This window comes from Microcebus murinus, chromosome 6 (assembly GCF_040939455.1).
Source record: "Microcebus murinus isolate Inina chromosome 6, M.murinus_Inina_mat1.0, whole genome shotgun sequence".
In the NCBI taxonomy this organism is placed as follows: Eukaryota; Metazoa; Chordata; class Mammalia; order Primates; family Cheirogaleidae; genus Microcebus; species Microcebus murinus.
This window is the reverse complement of record NC_134109.1, coordinates 109,990,868-109,998,202: the sequence shown is the minus strand read 5'-3', so window position 1 is coordinate 109,998,202 and position 7,335 is coordinate 109,990,868.

The window sequence follows — 7,335 nt, the reverse complement described above, 5'->3', positions numbered from 1 at the left end:
GAATATGTTCCCTCTTCTGAGAAGACAAGTGTGATTTCTTTGGTTTAGACGGTGCCAGAGATAAAATGCAAATGGAGTTCATTCATTCAACAAATATTGGAGCCTCCACCAAGAGATAAGCCTTGTGCTTGGCTCCTGTGATGCAGAGCGGGCTATGGCAGTGGACAGGACTCAGTGCCTGCCCTTGAGGACTGCACAAGCCAGTGAGAAAATAAGCCTACCAGTATACAGAGTACAGCAAGATGGTGAGATGATTACTTTAGTGCAGCCAGGTGCATGGAGCATGGGGGCCAGGGTGTAAGGAAAAGCAGAGAGGGGCTTTGCGCAGGCAGTTAGAGTTGGGCTGAGGCTCTGAGAAGGGACACAAGTGTGCTCTGCAGACGAGGGGAGGAGTTCCTCACAGAGGCAAGAGGGCATGCAGCTGCGCACTTCCATGCAGGGCAGCTCTTGGTCTGGAATCTGAATTTGGCTCAGCATAGCTCAAGTATAAAATAGGATTGGAGGCCGGGTGCGGTGACTCACACCTGTAATCCTAGCACTCTGGGAGGCTGAGGCGGGCGGATCACTCGAGGTCCAGGAGTTCGAAACCAGCCTGAGCAAGAGCGAGACCCCGTCTCTACTAAAAATAGAAAGAAATTAATTGACCAACTAAAAATATATATACAAAAAAAAAATTAGCCGGGCATGGTGGCACAGGCCTGTAGTCCCAGGTACTCGGGAGGCTGAGGCAGTAGGATCACTTAAGCCCAGGAGATTGAGGTTGCTGTGAGCTAGGCTGATGCCACAACAGTCACTGTATCCTGGGCAACGAAGTGAGACTCTGTCTTTAAAAAAAAAAAAAAGTATGATTGGAGACCTTGGGAGAAGAGGCTGGAGAAAGAGGAGGTTTTACATTTTATGTCATGAATGTAAGGGAGCCAAGGAAGAGCTTTGAGCAGGCACAGTCCTTTCAGATTTGTGAACTCGAACTCTTTGGCAGCTGTAGGATTGGAAGATGGTATCTGAAACCAATCAATTAGTTTCTGCTCTGTGTTCAGAAAATGGGTCCCGTTTCTGTGGTCTCTGTCTGCTCCCCACACTGCTTCCTGTCTCTCCAGGACTTCTCTTACTAGACACAAAGACTACCATCTCCCCGGTAGCACTGGTATTGTGTGGACAGAATTTCACAAGGATCCGTGTCAGATATTGTCTGACATGCAGTTGTCCCTTTGTGTTGACTAGTTGTAGGAACAGATCTGGGCAGAAATAGTAGTTAAGCAGAGCCTCATGACACAACTTCAGCACATCACGTGAACTAGACTCAGCGTTGGCTTTGGAGACCTGCTCAAGTTGATTCCGTAAAACTGGAAAAGGAAGAAACCTGCCCCCACACTCACCCAGTGATGATCCTGCTAGCTAATTCAAGCATTTGCCTAAATCAATAAACTCTTTCCTGATTTAGGTAAATTCTTCAATAGGAACACTGTGTTCCTCTTGCCAAGGAGCATGTTGTAGGCTGCCTAGATGTTTAGTTTCTGCTTGATCTGAATGTTCTCAGCAGCTAACTATATCAATTCATAAACCATGCTTGCTAGTGTCCATGGTGAATGGGCCACACTCTACTCAGAAATTATTAGGTCTGGAAGGACTGCTTCCCCAAAGGGCACTATCTGGGGACAGATACATGAGTCAAAGAACATATCAACCAAACTTACTGACAAACACAACTTGATAGTGTTGAATGGTAGCTTGAAGAACTTGTCTCAGAGCACTCCTTACATTTTTAACAGAGGAGTCAGTATTTATCCATCACTGAATAGCAATGTGACTCTCCTATAATTCTTTAGGAATTATAAAACCACCTCTTGCCACCTATTCCAAAGGTGGGTTGTGTTATAGCTTGCTGTGATTGGATATTAGTTTTCTGACCAGCCCTCTGAACAGCTTCTCAGTATGGTTGGGTGGGACTATGATCTGTGATAACTGCCTTCCTTTAGCCAAATTTCAGGCTCGTGACTCAAGGTGGGCCAGTTGCATGCTTCTTACCGAGTATTTGTACCTCGAGCAGAGGAACAAAGGGTAAATGAGTTGGAATTCATTTATTTTGCTGGGGTGTGTGTGTGCTTCTTTTTCTTGCTATGAAGCCTATGAGCATCCAGGAAATTCCATCTTGCTCAAAGTAGCCAGAGCTAGTTTCTGGGCTTGCAACCAAAGAATCCTAACTGATACCATTGCCCAGTGTGGCCTACCTTGCTTACCTTGACTAGCGGGCCAGCTTGTTATAAGTTAGCAAGGAAATACTATTTGAGATCACCTATTTCATCACAAGTGCCACCGGAACTCACATACCAACAAAAAACCAAGGCTTTTCAAGCAGTACATACAAAATAAGTTGTTGTAGGTTTTGTTTTTTTTGAGACTGACTCTCACTCTGTTGCCCAGGCTAGAGTGAGTGCCATGGCATCAGCCTAGCTCACAGCAACCTCAGACTCCTGGGCTCAAGCAATCCTCCTACTTCAGGTCTCCCTGATGCCTGTAATCCTAGATTGTTTCTTTCCCTCCTCCAATGTATGTAGTGAGTTTTTAGACTATCGTTTTAGTTGCAGTCACAGAACTAAATATAGTTCTTGTTCTTAGAAGTCTGTAGCATATCCAATCACCTGTTATCAATCAGCCATCTACCATGTTTCCCCCAAAATAAGACCTACCCATAAAATAAGCCCTAGCAGGATTTCTAATCATTTGCATAATAGAGGCCCTACCCCAAAAATAAGACCTAGTGATGGGCGTGGCTACGCAGCACATCTGCACAACCCATGCATTTCGTGGCGGAGCAGTAAAGAAGACGAGCAGCCCTTTTCATATGCCCCATCATGACAGCTACTATCCCAGAGATGACCAGAAAGGTACAGGCAGCCCCACCAACAAGGTTGGCTCCCCCTGTCAGGTCCCAGCCATCTTGTGTGTGCTGCAAGCTGAAGCTTTGAGGGGAAATAACACATCCCCTGAAAATAAGCCCTAGGGTATATTCTTGAGGAAAAATAAATATAAGACCCTGTCTTATTTTTGGGGAAACATGGTACCTCCATTCAGCCTTCTCACCAGGCTCACTCTGTTCAGCAGAGGGGAGGAGGGGCTCTCCTCTAGACTGCATTCTAATTCCAGCTGATCATTTCTTCATTCACTCAATCAATAGTTATTTATTCACTGGGTGCGGTGGCTCACGCCTGTAATCCTAGCACTCTGGGAGGCTGAGGCAGGTGGATCGCTCAAGGTCAGGAGTTCAAAACCAGCCTGAGCAAAATCGAGACCCCCATCTCTACTAAAAATAGAAAGAAATTAATTGGCCAACTAAAAATATATACAAAAAATTAGTCAGGCATGGTGTCGCATGCCTGTAGTCCCAGCTACTTGGGAGGCTGAGGCACAAGGATTACTTGAGCCCAGGAGTTTGAGGTTGCTGTAAACTAGGCTAACACCATGGCACTCTAGCCTGTGTAACCGAGTGAGACTCTGTCTCAAAAATAATAAAAAAGGCCGGGCGCGGTGGCTCAAGCCTGTAATCCTTGCACTGTGGGAGGCCGAGGCAGGCGGATTGCTCGAGGTCAGGAGTTCGAAACCAGCCTGAGCAAGAGCAAGACCCTGTCTCTACTATAAATAGAAAGAAATTAATTGGCCAACTAATATATATATATAAAATTAGCCGGGCGTGGTGGCGCATGCCTGTAGTCCCAGCTACTGTGGAGGCTGAGGCAGCAGGATTGCTTGAGCCCAGGAGTTTGAGGTTGCTGTGAGCTAGGCTGACGCCACGGCACTCACTCTAGCCTGGGCAACAAAGCGAGACTCTGTCTCAAAAAAAAAAAAAAATAATAATAATAATAAAAATTAGCGGGGAGGGGGTAAAGGGCATTTATTAAAACCTTAAAATTTGTACCCCCATAATATGCCGAAATAAAAAAAAAAAATTTAGACAGCCTAACTCATAGAAACCTCAAACTCCTGGGCTCAAGCAATCTTCCTGCCTCAGCCTCCTGAGTACCTGAGATTACAGGTGCATGCTACCATATGTCCAGCTCATTTTTCTATTTTTTGTAGAAATGAGGTCTCACTCTTGCTTAGGCTGGCCTTGAACTCCTGGCCTCAAGCAATCCTCCTGTTTTAGGCTCCCAAAGTGCTAGAACTAAAGGTGTAAGCCACCACAGCTCCAGGCCTCACAATAAAATTTTTTTTTTGTTAGACTAGTCAAGTGCAGTAATGAGAAAGGGAGATAGTAGTAGACCAAGGAGTTTAATCTGTAACTGTGAACAATCAAGTGAAATAACTCACTACCTTTGGACCAGCCAACAATATAATTTTTTAAGCAAATGTGGCCTTTTCTTTGATGTCTTCTGATACTCAGGGCAGGGAAAGTAGACAAAAGTCTTGAGATTTTAGCTTGAGGAGACTGCTTGCTTTGGAAGCATGAGCCATTTGAGTCCCACCCTGCTTGGGATTCTGTGATCATACCCAATCTTTACACCAAAGAAGAGCCAGATTTTAGTTTTATTATTTTGTTTGTCTACCAGGTGCTGAGAAGTTTGGTGTTGGGCCTTGATTTGATTGTACCTCACCTTCACTACCCAAAGGGTCAACCATCTAATGACAAACCAAGGCACAGAGGGCCTGGGAGACCTGGGAGGTTGGCAGTAGTAGAGCAGGTGAATTAAGAATGGCCTCGGGGAGGCCGAGGTGGGCAGATCATTTGAGCTCAAGAGTTTGAGACCAGCCTGAGCAAGAGCGAGACCCCGTCTCTACTACAAATAGAAACAAATTAATTGACCAACTAAAAATATATATAAAAAATTAGCCAGGCATGGTGGCACATGCCTGTAGTCCCAGCTACTCAGGAGGCTGCGGCAGGAGGATCGCTTGAGCCCAGGAGTTTGAGGTTGCTGTGAGCTACGCTGATACAACAAACAGCACTCTAGCCTAGCCGGGGCAACAGAGTGAGACTCTGTCTCAAAAAAAAAAAAGAATGGCCTCAGGCAGCAAATACATGAAGGAAAGGACAGAGCCCCCTAATGTAGTATCTGAGCATTTGTTTCTCACATTCATTCCGAATGATGGTAACTTTTTTGAAAGATTGATTTTTGTGTCTCTTTTGAGGAGACAGAAAAGTGACCAGAGGCAGCTTGGGAAACTGGGAGGTGGGCCTCACTATTGGGTTTAGCCCAGAGGTGTGCTCCCCATTTTGAGGGACAGTGAGGAAGCTGAGAGGGGAATTTTGAAACCTAGACAGCTCTTCTGGCTCAGGCCTCACACAGATCCATTAGCATTGGTAGCTAACTCCCTCCCTTCCTCCCTCCCAGGGAGCTGGCAGTCCTTCAGGCCCTAGGGCCTGTCTCTCTCTCTGCTTCTGCTCTTCAGGCCATCTCTACAGTCAGACTTGGGAAATAAAAAATGAGACTAAAATCTGTCAGTTCTGCTTCTCGTTGGCAACTTTTTTTTGTTGTTATTGTTTAAAGAGATGTGGTCTCTCTCTGTCACCCAGGTTGGAGTTCAGTGGCAGGATCATAGCTAACTGTAGCCTTGAACTCTTGGGCTCAAGCGATCCTCCCACCTCAGCCTCCCAAGTAGCTGAGACTGCAGTAGCATGCTACCATGCCTGGCTCATTTTTCCTTTTTTTTTTTTAAGAGATGACGGTCTTGCTATGTTGCCCAAGCTGGTCTCAAACTCCTGGCTAGTCTCAATCCTCTTGTCTCAGCCTCTTGAGTTGCTGGGATTACAGGTGCCAGCCATTATACTCCAATTCATTGGCAACTTTAACAAATGCTTTTATAAGGGAGGAAGTTGAAACAGATTCAAATAAGGTCTGTCTGTGGACCTATTTTTTTTTTTTTTTTTTTTGAGACAGAGTCTTACTCTGTTGCCCTGGCTAGAGTGAGTGCCATGACGTCAGCCTAGCTCACAGCAACCTCAAACTCCTGGGCTCAAGCGATCCTCCTGCCTCAGCCTCCCGAGTAGCTGGGACTACAGGCATGTGCCACCATGCCCGGCTAATTTTTTCTATATGTATTACTTGGCCAATTAATTTCTTCCTATTTATAGTAGAGACGGGGTCTCACTCTTGCTCAGGCTGGTTTCAAACTCCTGACCTCGAGCAATCCTCCCGCCTTGGCCTCCCAGAGTGCTAGGATTACAGGCGTGAGCCACCGCGCCCGGCCTGTGGACTTAATTTATCCATCCTGCCATCAACACATAAAGTGAGTGAGAACAATGTAACTCAGACAGTACCTCTCACACTGAATACTTTTTCAAAGACAACTAAGTAGCCAAGGTAACCAAACCTGTCTGGTCTTCTTTGGCAAGAATTGGACTTTGATAATAAAGGATCAAGCCATTCATTCAACAAACATTGAGCACCACCTACTGTGCCCTGTATGTCGTGCTAGGTTCTGAAAAGAGAACAATAAATAAGACAGGGCCCCTGTCCTCAAGGAGCTCATGATCTAGTGGGACACAGAGACAAGGAAGCAAATAACTATAATTCAGAGTACTGGGGTATAGGAGTCACATACAATAGTGACTGAGTAACTTGTGGGACTGGTTGGTAGCAATGGCAGAAAAGAAAAATGGTTTTTTTGAGGAAAGAGTCAGATCATATTTTACTTTATTTTTTTAAAATTTTTTATTCTTTTTTCTTTTTTCCATTCTTGCAGTAATGAGTGATTTATTTTACTTTAAAAAAAAAGGAGCAAGGCCAGGCGTGGTGGCTCACGCCTGTAATCCTAGCACTCTGGGAGGCTGAGGTGAGCAGATTGCTCGAGGTCAGGAGTTCGAAACCCTGAGCGAGACCCCGTCTCTACTAAAAATAGAAAGAAATTAATTGACCAACTAAAAATATATATACAAAAAAGAAAATTAGCCCGGCATGGTGGTGCATGCCTGTAGTCCCAGCTACTTGGGAGGCTGAGGCAGGAGGATCACTTGAGCCCAGGAGATTGAGGTTGCTGTGAGCTAGGCTGATCCTATGACACTCACTTTAGCCTGGGCAACAAAGTGAGACTCTGTGTAAAAAAAAAAAAAAAAAAAAAAAGCAGCAATATGAATGTAACCTATAGATTTCTCACCTTCCTTACAGAGCTCACCTTCAGCTATCCTAGTGATTATAGATTTGGTCTATAATCAAGAAAAACAGGGCTGGGCACAGTGGCTCATGCCTGTGATCCTAGCACTCTGGGAGGCTGAGGTGGGCGGATAGTTTGAGCTCAGGAATTCTAGGCCAGCCTGAGCAAGAGCGAGACCCCATCTCTACTAAAAATAGAAAGAAATTAGCCAAACAACTAAAAATATATATGTAAAAACTTAGCCAGGCA